Consider the following 14,348-nt stretch of genomic DNA (forward strand, 5'->3'; position numbering starts at 1 on the left):
CGTCAACACCGCGCCATCAGTCTCCCCACTGCTCGCTGCCCCTCCACAGGCTTCCAATACGAAAGTTACATCTATTCAACTATAGTTTCCATAATAATAAAAATGTTCGTATTTTGTAACAGGTGATAGTAAATTTATTAAGTATATTCATTGACAGAATGAGACTAATAGGAATACATTAAGTTAGGTGTAAAACTTAAATCATTGAAAATCCATAGTTTTTACAATATAATTTAGGAAGATAACATTATAAACGATTCTTAAACAAATTAAAATTCTGAGTGATTAATTTGATTAAGAGGAGACCATTAAAATATAATACAAATATACTTGGACCCCAAATTGTTCCTTTGGAATCTCCTGATCAGCAAAAATTCCATTCCTATGAATACATTTAACATGTTCGCGACGACCGAAAAATAGACTATTTTTTAGAACGACGTAGCAAAAATTACTATAAGCGTAATTTTTTATGTCATAAAACGTAATTTGTAGGACAGATAAATATTGCACCGTGACTAATTTACGTAAATATGCATTACGTACAGTGTAATTTGGGTTTTATTGAGTGGGTCACATTTGACCCACGACGCGCCTAAAGAATGCTTTGTTTTTAGAGAGCGGAGTGGGTTTAAATGACCCACTTGTTTTCTCCACTATTCTGTTTCTAGGCACAATATGTATGTTTGTATTTCTTGCAATTTTAGCGGTAAATGAGGGAGAAACATATGTTTATGTAAACAAAAGGTCCATGAAAGCTTATAGAGCATTTAGCCGTGACATTTACCAAGTAATAGTGCATAATCTCATTCACAATGGACTCAAGTGATATCGAAGAAGCTTTAGGTGATGTCAGTTTGTCTGAATTGAGTGATTTCGTGTTCTCTGGCAGTGAATACCTACCTTCCAGTGACAACAATAGTGATGATAGTGGTGATACACTTTCAGACATTAATGATAATGAACAGTTTGAAAGTGTTGCTGACGGTGATGCAATAAGTGACTTGACACTAGTTAATCACAGTGTTGAAAATGAGTTCGATCCTATTATAATTGTTATTCCGGGACAAATAGAAACTGCTCTATAGTCTTCAACTCAACAACCTCAACGCACACAAGCCGAAGTAGGTAGGTCTATTGATAACTGAGGGGACATCAAAGTCAGTAATGATAAATTCCCATTCACTGGACTTGCCAACCTGCAGATTAACTTAGACGAAACAGATCCAACGCTCGTTTTCAGTCAATTTTTAACTGACGAAATTATAGATTACATTGTAAATGAAACCAACCGTTATGCTCCTCAGCATTTGTCTTCAGTCCAATTGAAACGCAGGTCTATGATGCGGCAGTGGATAGACTGTAGTACAAAAGAAATAAAAACGTTATTTGGGATATTTATGATTATGTGTATGTTCCCATTACCCAAGATGAGGTTATATTGATCAAACAACCCCATGTATATAAATGATGTTATTAAAAAACATATGACTGGGGACCGTTTTGAGGTGCTGATCAAGTGTCTCCACTTTGAAAACAATGAGATGATCTAAGCAGATGAGCCTCGTTTTATCAAAAATAAAAAAAACTAGTTTAAATGTTAAATAAAAGAATTAAGGAAGTGTACGTACCTGAGAAAGACATTGTTGTTGATGAAAAAATGGTGCCATGGCGTGTAGGCTACTGTTTCGTCAATATAACCCCCAAAAAACCCACAAGTATGGGGTCAAACTGTACAAACTTTGTTCCGCAGATGGGTATACGTACAAAGTAAGCAGGTACGTACAAAGTGTATTCAGGTAAGGAGGATGTTACAAGAAGTGTCGGCCATGCCCGGAAAGTTGTACTACAACTAATACATGATCTGTTGGATCAAGGTCGCACATTATTTATGGATAATTTTTATAATAGTGTGCCACTTGCGGAGTGTTTACTTGACAGACAAACGTATGTATGTGGCACTCTTTGAAGTGACAGGCGAGGAAACCCCAAAAAAGTCACAGAAAAGAAATATAAAAAGGGGGAAGTTTATGGTCAGCAAAATGAACAGGGGGTTAAGGTTCTAAAATGGGTTGACAAAAGGAAGGTCCTTATGATATCAACTCGTCCTCAGGACAGCAATAGTCTTGTGCCATCAGGAAAATGTAACAGAAAAAAGAAGAGATCCTAAAACCTACAAGCGTATTAGCATAGAACAAGGTAAAGAAAGGAGTGGACATCTCCGATCAGATGTCATCTTCTTATACTCCTTTACGTAAATTTGTAAAATGGTTCAAAAAGGTAGCACTTGAACTCCTTTTAGGTACATGTGTAGTTAATCCATATGTTATCTTTAATGCTGATCGGCAAAACCGGGAGAAGTATACAATGCTTAAATTCCGAAAATGTATTATCTAGAAACTCTTGGAGAACCAATAAACTCTTCAAGCAACAACACCATCCCCTCTTGGTACACCTAAGACCACTCAGCTGTACTATGTACTATTGACACTAGCAGCGGGATCGTCAAGAAAAAGGTGCCTTCCTTGCTATGAAAAAATGGCAGCTGATGATGGGGTGAAGAAAGCAAGAAATAATGCAAAAAGGGTAAAGACGTACTGCAATGGCTGCACTAACACTCCTGCTGTGTGTTTGGCCTGCTTCAATAAAAAAACAATAACAGATTTGTTTGACTTCGTCCTTTGTTTATCTTAGCTCTTAAACCATTAATTTTATCGAAATTATTCTTGATATTTCATTTTAATAATCACGACCTTTAAAGGCAATTTTACTATAAATATTAGAAAATAAAATCCAATGTAATTTGTAAAAAATTTTAAATGTCAAATTTGACCCATTATATTTAAAAACCTTCCATACATGTAGTTCAACAATATTATGTTGCTTAAAATATAACCGCCCAGATTTTGGTTGCGATTTGAAGACGATGAGAAAAATATGTGACAACATGTGAAATACATCGTCCCAATGTGGCAGTAAATAAAAAATTAGAGTAGACAAACAGAAACAGAACTTAATACCAGACCGCTGAGGAGCAATTAGAGGTTTAGTAGCCACAATCACAATATGAAGCAAAATGTTAGGTTCTTGCTGTGCAGATTTCCTATTCAAAACACATTAATTACATTACAATACAACTATCAACTGAGAAAATAAAAACAGTGAGACCATATATTACATTTAAAGAAAATACTCAGACACATATTCTCTAATACTTTATTTTGATTAAGGTCCAGTCACTTATGTGGACACATTCTTCGTTCAGAACATTTAGCTGTAACTTTAATATTTAAAGAGCTATTTGGTGTTAGGTTTTGATTTGGTCGGTAGAATCCTTTTATCTTTTGTAAGTGGACATTGATTCTGCGCATCTCTTTTAAATTAAATTACGGTGAAAAAAAGAACAAGTAAGAGTAAGTAGATCAAGCCTAAAAAATATGAAGAGATAAGTCTACTACATCGTAAAAAACGTTAAATTAAAACAACTAACCGTCAGACACAGAAATAAATTTCAAATCACCGTCGGATAGTAATATACGCGTATGTCACGATAATATAAGTCAGTAAAACATGTCATGAAGAAATTGTATATGAGATACATTAAAATGTGACTTTAAAAACTTATAATGACCAACCTTGGCAGGGATTGGGACTGCCTGTGCTTAAAATAGTAGCCGTGCATTCACCACTGTTTAGAGCATTACACGGTACTAGGGCCAGTCCTTGAGCAGATAGTCGCCCTTCTAACATGTAATACAACTCCCCTCCCTTATTAGGTTGGTTATTTGAGATATTTAGGTTACGTCACATGTGCTGCAATCTACCGCAAACAATATGCACTTCCTCAACAAGAGAATAATGTAGATCCGTAAATTCTTACTAAGGCGTATTGAACTTTAGAGTATAATTACTTGATAACATCGTTTAATATTTCCAGATTTTATAATTCTTAATTATTATTGAAGACTGAGTAGATTTGGACAAGAAATGATTATTTTATGTGACAAACCGGTTGATATTAAAAGGAAATCTATTCTATTCTCGGTTGCAATTTAAGTAATATAAATATACTCGTAGAGCTTACTCCATATGTTATTAAATTTCACTGAGGATGTCTTGTTCAATTCCACCCAATCTTTCAAGTGCACAATGTGTTGACTTGAGAGATGTATCAACAGAAACGTTATTTTATAGATACTTTTGAATTAATATTAGTATATAATATGATAAGAATTCAACGGTTCCAATATAGAACGATATACCAGTGCTAAATATTGGACTAACCTTTTCATAAAGATTAAATTGACATCGGGTAAAAACGACTAAATATTAAAAACTATTTAGAATTTAGTTTCTATATGAACTTTATAACAATGAAATTCGTTGATTTGTTAAGCTCATGGAATCTTTCCTTTTATTAAATATTCATAGTAATATCCTCCTTTAATAATAAATTTCCATCCTGTTCTCAATGATGCTGTGTTGAAAGTTAGCCCACGACCACAGGTACTGGAGGCTTCCACCGTTACCAACCCTGGTGGTCTTCTTGGAGAAACACATTGAGGCAATAAATTGGTGACATCAAAGGAGACGGAACGAGAACTAACTCGTGATTGAATATTTAATTGAGTTCCAGCAGTGGAAAACGAAATTGTGTGTGCTGATATTACAGTAGATTGGGAAAATAAACCGGTAAATGTATCAAATCCTGTCAGTACCCCATCAGAGCCTCAGGGAAAAGCCAGCGATCAATATTAGCGGCTAGCGATCTCGCACTAATGTAGTTCCGCCGTTTCTTTATCAAGAACCGATTGAAGAACAGCGTTTTCTTAGGGACACTGGAGCAAATGTACATTTATATCAAGTCTCCGCTATAGAGGAGAAGGTTGAGGAAAAGATGTGAACGTTTTGCAGCAAATAACACGTGCATTCTCCCTACGGTTTGGAAACGTTAAATATGAATATATACGTATATATATATATATATATATATATATATATATATATATATATATATATATATATATATAAGTAGATATGAATATGGGGTTTCTAGACCACTTTTGGGACAGACAGTAAATCAATAGAAATTCCTGTTTAAAGGACAATAAACGAATCTGTAAAATCAAACGGTAACTCATGAATGAAAAATTACCGAATCTATAGCTGTTTGCTTCTACTTTCTAGAGCTATCAAATCAATCTATCGGAAATGTCTGCTACGAATTAACGAAAAATCTTCTATTCTACAAAATTGACGGTAACACAGTCTTTATCTTTAATAGTCTTCTTTCCAGTAACAACCAAGTGTAATTAATCATGTTTATTCAATTCTTTAATTTTTTTTCATCCAAAACAGTCAAAAATCTATTTGGCAAATGTACTGAAATCTTCTAATTCTGCTATGATTGTAAGCCCGAATTTATCTTTCATTTTATTTAATGTCACAATTTTATACTTCTTATTTTCTTCTAATTCCATTAATTTCTTATATTCTTTGAACTTTAAATCACCAACCTCATTTAATTCTTTTAGTAGCTCCTTTTAAATAAGGTAAAAATTTCTTAACTATGAATTTGAAAAAGTAATGATTTTTACTAGAATTTGACAGAAATCAGCACAATTTGAAGTCTTAGTTTACAGATTTTTCTATAATAAATAGAAGAATCTATCACTGTTTCACTAGAAATTGTGCTGATTTCTGTCAAACTCTAGTAAAAATCATTACTTTTTCAAATTCATAGTTAAGAAATTTTCCCTATTTAAATGGAGAGGAAAAAAGGTAGCATGTCCATACTGCAAAAAAGATGTTTTTGAACATCATTACACCAGGCATTATAATTCAAAGAATCATCTGAAAAATAAAGATATTTATGAAAAAGAACTAAATTATTTGAGGAATTGGGCTAAAGAGAATCAAATCGATGGTCACGAAAAGATGTACAATATAGAAAAATTGCGTGAATTAAAGAAAAGCTTTAAGGAAGATAAAAAAGATCTCAATCTTAAATAGATTAAATTAAATATAATGAAAAAATTAAATCAATCGCTGAAAAATTGTCCATAGAAACAAACGATAAAACTAAGTCTGAAATGATCGAAGAAATTGATAAAACTCTTAACGAAAAACCTGAAAATATCATAGATGTAGAAGTTTTATCCTCAATACACGGTCTTTTCAAGCAATACATTTTAACAAATTTAAACGATAATTCCATGTCAATTTACAAATATCTATCAATTATGAGGCCAGAAATTAAAAGTTTAATAGAAAAATTTCAAGAGAATGTTAAAAATATGAAAGGTTATATCTCTTTGGAATGTGAATACGAAAGAACTTTAGTGAACGGTGAAACACAAACGTGTCCAAATGTACTTTACTATAAAAGCAGATGAAATCTTCGATGTAAATGATTTTATCACCAAACAATTTTAATAAATTAACACATCGTGAACAAACAAATCATCCAAATAAGGGTTCTGGATGGACATTTAAAAGCTGTAAACAACTAGTTTTGAGCATTAATAAACACGAAATGATGAACGCAGGATCATATATCGATTTGCCACAAGAGATAAAGGTAAAGAAAGCTTGTGTAAATATCAAAAATAAAGATGATTTCTGTTTTGTTTATTCTATCCGATGCGCTATTGAAAAACCCGAGACTCATGTCGACAGAGCAAAACAATACGAAAAATTTGTAAATGACGAGATATTTTCAGGTTTCGAGTATCCAATGTCCTTAAAAGATATACAATCATTTGAAAAACGAAGTTACAATTCCAAGTATAAGTATCCGAAAATGTCAATAAATATCTACAGTTATGATTAGAAATTTAACATTGTTCCGTTGCAAATTTCAGAAATGTATGACGCCGAGTTAGAAGTTGATTTATTGTATGTAAAACAAGAAGATAAATCTCATTATGTTTTGATAACCGATCTAAATAGATTAGTGAGTTCACAGTTATCTAAACATAAAGAAAGGAAATTTTTGTGTCGAAAATGTTTAAGCCATTACTAAAAAATCTGGAGATTTAGGAGAGCATTTGGAAATTTGTAAAAATCACGAGGTTTGTAAGCCAATTATGCCGTTTCCAGGTCAAACGACAACATTTACTAATTATAAAAAGAAGTTTAACCATCCATACGTTATTTATATGGATTTTGAAAGCATATTAGAGAAAATTCCGACATGCAAAAACAATCCGCAAAAGTCGACTACAACCAAGATTCAGAAGCATATTCCTTATGGTTTTACTCTATATTTAGTGTCGAATGTGACCAATCGCGTGTACAAACCTATATTTTATAGAGCAAAAAATGAAGACGATTTGCCTAATGTTCCTGCAAAATTGTTTGAAGAACTTAATAAATTATCGAAATACATAGCTAAAATGTATAATTCTAAGAATAAAAAAACCTATGAAATTGACCGAAGAAGAAGAATGAGCATACCAAAATTCTAGTGTTTGTCATATTTGTGAATGTGAGGGTTTTGATAATCAAACAAGAAAAAAAGTACGAGATCATTGTCATTTAACAGGTAAATTTAGAGGTTCAGCTCATTTATCTTGTAACTTGAATCTAAAATTTCCTCAAAATATTCCAGTTTTCTGTCACAATATGTCAAATTACGATACTCATTTGTACATAAAAGAATTGGCTAAACAATATGGAAATGTTGATTTGATCGCAAACACAGATGAAAAATATATAAATTATTCAGTAAATTCATGATATGGGTATGAGTTTGAAGGTGATAAGCCAAGAAAATTCATCAAGTTTTCGTTCGTAGACACGTTCAGATTCATGGCCTCGTCTATAGAAAAGTTAGCTAAAAACCTCAAAAAAGATGATTTCAAGCATACAAATTCATTTTATACAGGATGGAAGAATATTGAATGAAATTTTAACAAGACTGCCAAATGATGAAGACGAGATTTTTAAAATTCTATCTGGAAAAGGCATATTTCCTTACGAATTTATCGATAGTATTGAAAAACTTGATTACACAGAAGACCTGAAAATTCAAGATTTCTATTCACTTTTGACAGATGAGAGCATATCTGAGAAAGATTATCAACACTACTTGAGCGTTTGGAACAAATTAAAAGATAAAAATCTTGGCAATTACTCTGATTTGTACAATATCCAAGATGTTTTATTGCTTGCTGATATATTTGAACATTTCAGAAACATTTGTCTAAATTGTTACAAACTTGATCCAACTCATTATCTAACAGCTCCAAGTCTCGCATGGGACGCTATGTTAAAATTAACGAAAATAGAATTACAATTGATTAGTGATTATAATGTGTATTTGATGATTGAAAAAGGTATTCGTGGAGGTATTTCTCAATGTATTAAACGATATGTTAACAGCAAATAACAAATATTTGAAAGATTTCGATAAAGACAAAGCCCGAAAACTATTTACTTTATGTTGATGCAAACAACCTTTATGGTTATGGTCTTATGCAAAATTTACCATATGGTGATATCAAGTGGATGAATCCTAAAACATATACAACAGCAGAATGGCAAGAAACAATTTTAGAACTCACTGGCGACGAAGATTATGGCTATATTCTCGAAGTTGATCTAGGATATCCAACAAATTTACATGAACATCACAAGGATTTACCTCTTGCTCCCGAACATTATAAAAACAAACTTTGCACAACTTTACTGGATAAAACTGAATACGTTGTTCATTCAAGAAATTTGAAATTCTATCTGGAACAAGGTATGGTTTTGAAACATGTGAATAGAGTTATTGCATTCGATCAGAAGCCTTTTATGAAAAAGTACATTGATTTTAACACAAAAATGAGAACCAAAGCTACAAGTGACTTCGAAAAGGACTTTTATAAGCATATGAACAACTCAGTTTTTGGAAAAAGTATGGAAAATGTGCGAAATAGATGTGATATCAAACTAGGAAATGAAAGAATTTTCAATGAAACAGGCCAAGAAAACAAACTTCAAATGCTTTAATATCTTTGACGACAACTGTATAGCGAGTCACATGTATAAACAAAAGGTTAAATTTAACAAACCGATCTACATAGGATTTTCAGTTCTTGACCTATCAAAATTGCTAATGTACGAGTTTTATTACGATAAATTAAAGGAGTTTGACCCAGATTTGAATCTTTGTTACATAGATACAGACAGTTATTTTCTAGAATTGAAACGGGATCCTTTTAAAATTATTAAAGAAAATATATAGGACTTTGATACGAGCGATTATCCAAAAGATCACGAATGTTTCACTAATAAAAATAAGAAGGTAATAGGGAAATTTAAAGATGATTTAAATAGCGAAGTTTTAGAAGAATTTTGTGGATTGAGATCGAAAATGTACTCGTACAAATATCTAGACAAAAATCCAGTTAGGTGTAAAGGAATTAAGAGAAGCGTTGTAAATAAAAAAAACAATAAATATCGAAAACTTGAAAAGATGTTTGTTCGAAGATAAAGAGGAATTAAGAGAGATGACTGTAATAAAAAGCTATAAACATGAGTTGTACACCGTTACTATAAACAAGTTAGCACTGAACGCTAAAGATGATAAGAGAATTGTCCTAGAAAATAAGATCGATACAGTACCGTATGGATATAAAAATGAAGCGAAATCTGATATATTAGACGAATTAAATAAACTTGGAAACTTTGATATGTAAATGGAAGATGATTTAATTCACTGTCACAAATGTAAGAAAAAAACGAAAAATATCGATGCTAAGATTGTTCAAACTCAAAACGGATTGTATAGAATTGCAGCAAAATGTTCAAAATGTAAGACAAATAAGAGTAAATTTATAAAGAATCCTTATGAAAAACAAGTAAAGAAAGAATCTAAGAATAAGGAAGAAATCGAGATTGAAGCTAGAGAAATTCATGCACCAGTACGAAAAAAGTTTAAAAAGAGAAAAATTATAACTTTAGGAATTGACGATTTATGGGCAGCAGATTTAGTTATAATGTCTAACTATTCAGATCAAAATGATGGATTTAAGTATATTATACTGAATGTTAATATACAAAATTTTTTGTTTTTATTATGATGACCCTAAATAGTCTCGAACTCATAAGATTTAAGTAGATACTGGTGGAAATTAAAACTGCACCTTTTTAGAAATATTCAGGTTTATTAAATCAATTCAAATGTCAAGCATTAACCTTGTATTCCACCAAAACTATGTTTTGAACAATATGTTAAAATTACTACTTCCTTTGGCAAGGCACTTTCGATTTAATATGGCACACTGTCCTCTAAATACGTGTGTATAAAATATAAAAAAATAAAATAATAATCTTGAATAAATTTGAATGAAATAATTAAATAGGCTTCTTCTAAAAACTAATAAAATAATAATTATAAACTTCTTTCAAATAAAATTCTCAAACAAAACTAAACAGTTCTCAACAGGAATTTTTCACAAGTTCCTACAGGATATGGTGCAGCACCTGCAGCTCTTAATTTTTACTACAAGGCCTATAATTTCAATGAAATTTTAGTTTAGACTTTAAATAAATTACTCCTTTACAATTTATATATAATATAGTCCTCACTCAACAGTATTTGATCGTTAATTTCAAATTTTCAACTAAAATTTCAAATTAATTCACTTCTTAATTTTGCAAATTTCAAATTTAGAAAAATTCAATAATTCAGTCAAAGTACTTAGCTCTTTAGTCGTGAAGGTCTTGGAGTTCGGTATTAAAATAATTTATACCGACGGATCCTACGCCCGACACTACTTTTTAAACTCGCACTAAAGACTTTACTCTATCGCTTCTCAAATCGGAATGGTAGCAGAGCGTGGTTTCTCGGCCTGCACCGACTACGCTCCTGTTCCTGCAGGCCTGTTTAAATCTCTCTCAACGCAGGTTCGCCGTCTAACCAAAGATAGAGTCCACTGTAAACTATTGTTTAGCATTCACTGCCATCAAGTCAGGTCCAGACCAGATTCCAAGCGCGTCGTGCCTGCCGCTGGATTACAATATAAATTTACTATTTTTTATTCCCTATCCATTTACAATTCTAAAATAAAATTTTATTTATTAATTTTTTATTTTTATCTAAAGTATACCATGTAATCGGTATACACACCCCCCCCCTTAAAGCGCTTGGTATCTGTCAAGTTTAATACTTAAGTCTAAGAAATTTATCTCACATCCTTTAGAAATTGTATTTCCACCTAGCCCTAACATGCATCATAAAATCTACAAAAATCCTTTTTTTATAATATTTGTTTTAATTTATTTTTGATAATAGTTGTAAGAAGTGGCAGCATACTAATTGTCAAGTTATTTTAACCAAGCGTTAATTATTATAAATTCTTTTTAAGAGAGTCCATACATTATTAGATTGTTTTTGAAAACTTAAACAATTAAGTTCCCCATTAGAAACCTTGACCTAAACTAAGGCAAATATTAAGAGTCCAATTGCCACCTACCTTTTTACAATTCTAAGTCCTACCATAAACATAGTCCATCCAGATAATCCTTCACAATGGGTCGAACGAGGTAGACGGTGATTGTTGTTGTGGGATGTTTATTGCAGGTCCGGTCTGTTATTAGTTGGGTCGTCCTTGGAACCTTTGCCCTGCACGGCTGTGTGTCCATGGCTCGCCCATTTACTGGTTGACGCAGCTTCATATAGAATTAAAACATATCCCCAGACAGGGGTGTCAGTTCTTATTTTATTATTTTTACCTATACCGTTGTTTATCATAGAAATAACAGTCTTTTTTCTTCTGTTCCCCTCTTCCTTGGCATAAATTTTATCAAACTAACAAGTTTAAATTAATATTCCAACATACGTGTTAGTTATTTATTTACATACAAACATAAATAACACATGTTAATAACATTAATTACGGACCATGAGTTTCGGATTTGTGCATTATTCAGAAAAATAAATACTGAATTGTTTTAATACACTCCTCCTCTCCCAAACCATGTAGTTATCGCAACTGTTTACTTCACCTGTGCCCTTTTATCTAAATCATAAACTTTTTATTCCTCTTGAGGTTTCTTCAAGTTTAAAATACATTTTTACAAGATTACAATTCCAGTTAATATTTACAATTTAACAGGGCTGTAGAATTTCCTCAATTGTTCAATATATTTTAATTTAATCTTCCTTGTCACTGAAATTTCTCAAATCAAACATACATACATACAGCGTACATCTAATATAGTTTTTTCTTCATTCTTACAACTAATTTAATTCGTCATAATTTTTAATCAGTTCTTTTTTTTATTTTTATGTAATTTAAATTATTTACCCCTCGGTAATTGTATTGTTTTGTTATATTTAAATATGCATTCTTCTTTCCCCAGTGGGTTTCACATCCTGCAAGTGTATTCTACAGAACTCATTCAATTCTTCTAAAATTTTGAACCACATATGAGTTGGAGCTAATAATTGAAATTATTCTGAATGGTCCTTCATATTTCAGATCTAGCTTATATCGCTGATTTGTAATTCTACAATAGACTAAATCATACATTTTTATTTGCCTGTGATTTCGGTTGTATCGGTTTCTTCTCGAATTCAGCTCATTTTGTCTTTTTAAATTTTGAATAGCTTCAACCATCTTTGCATTCTTATCTTAGCTCCATTTTTCATCACAAATATCTTTAATTTGCCATTTTAGTGACAAACCATCATTTGCTTTGAAACTGAACATTAATTCAAATGCAGACGATTTTATGCTTTCATTGTGACAAGTATTTAGGGCCATTTGCACATGGTACAAATCCTTGTCCCAATTCTTTTTACAGTCATGATAATAAGCTGTCAGAATTTGATTTAAATTTCGAATTTGCCTTTCACTTTTATTTCCTTGAGGAGTATAAGGTATAATGGTCCTTTGTTTTATGCCCAAATTAAACAAATAATTTTTGAATTCCTCGCGGACAAAATATGTTCCATTATCCGTCACGAATTCTTCAGGCAAAGAAAAATTTTTGAAAATATTATTTTCTAATGCATTAATTACATTACCTGAGGTGCATTTCCTGAGTGGCATTATCCAATTATATTTGGTGAAGTCATCTACTGGTATCAGGATGTATTGCATTCGATTGGAAGATGCAGGTAATGGCCCATAAATATCCATATATAACTTCTGCATTGGACGACTGCTCAGATTGCTGTTCAAAGGTCCTTGGTCCCTCCAGTTGCTACCTTTTGCTTTCAAACACACTTCACAACATTTTACATTATTTTTCACATAATCATTTAGTTTAGGGTGATAAAACCTTTCATTTATTTTCTGTTGTGTTTTTAAAATGCCGAAGTGACAGCCAGACAATGAGTTGTGATAATACTCGTATACAACCTTGAATAAGTGCTCAGGTAAATAGATCCTTTTAGAATTGTTTTTATTGTTCACATAAAATAACACCCCTTTTTCCACACTGTAAACATCACTATTGGTATAGTTCAATACACCCTCCATAATTTTAGTTATATTTACATCTTGCTTCTGATGCGTTTTTAAGTCCATAAAACTAAAAGGCATCGTACTTATACTATTTATAGACACTGTTTCCTCTCTTATTACTAAGTCCTTATTATTTACAGTTTCATTGTTCATTTTTAAAGAGTTATCGTTCATCTTGTCCTTATTCACTAATTTTTCTAGTTCATGTAACACACTGTTGTCAACTTCACTATCTTGAAATAATCTAGATAAATAGTCCGCTACTGGGTTCTGATTACCTTTAACATGCGTAATTTTAAATGGTAGAGACAATATAACCTCCACCCAGCGCCCTAATTTTCCTAACTTACGAAAGTGGGACAATACCCAAGCCAATGCTGAGTTGTCGGTCACTAAGTTGAATGGTCTCATTTCTAGGAAATTACGGAATTTATTTATTGAACAGACAACTGCCAAAGCTTCCTTTTGATAGGTAGTAAGTTTCACCTCACTTTCATTAAATTTCCTCGAATAATAGGCCACCGGTTTTAAATGTCCATTGTCCGCTTCCTGTAATAAACAGGAACCGAGGGCCTTATCACTCGCGTCGCATTGGACTGTGAACTCCTTGTTGAAGTCAGGGATGGCTAACACGGGGGGACGGGTAACCGCTCGTTTCAGTTTATCGAACGATTCCTGACATTTTTGGTCCCACATAAATTTGGTCGACTTCTTCCTCATTTCATTGAGTGGATGAGCTATTTCCGCATAATTTGGAATAAATTTAGAGAAATAACTAGTCATCCCTATGAACCTCGCAATACCTTTCTTGTCCCGGGGTCTCGGAGATTCTAATAATGTCCGTGTACGGTCAGGGTCCATTCTTATAGTGTCTTTGGAAAC

Source organism: Homalodisca vitripennis, chromosome 7 (genome assembly GCF_021130785.1).
Source record: "Homalodisca vitripennis isolate AUS2020 chromosome 7, UT_GWSS_2.1, whole genome shotgun sequence".
Lineage (NCBI taxonomy): Eukaryota > Metazoa > Arthropoda > Insecta > Hemiptera > Cicadellidae > Homalodisca > Homalodisca vitripennis.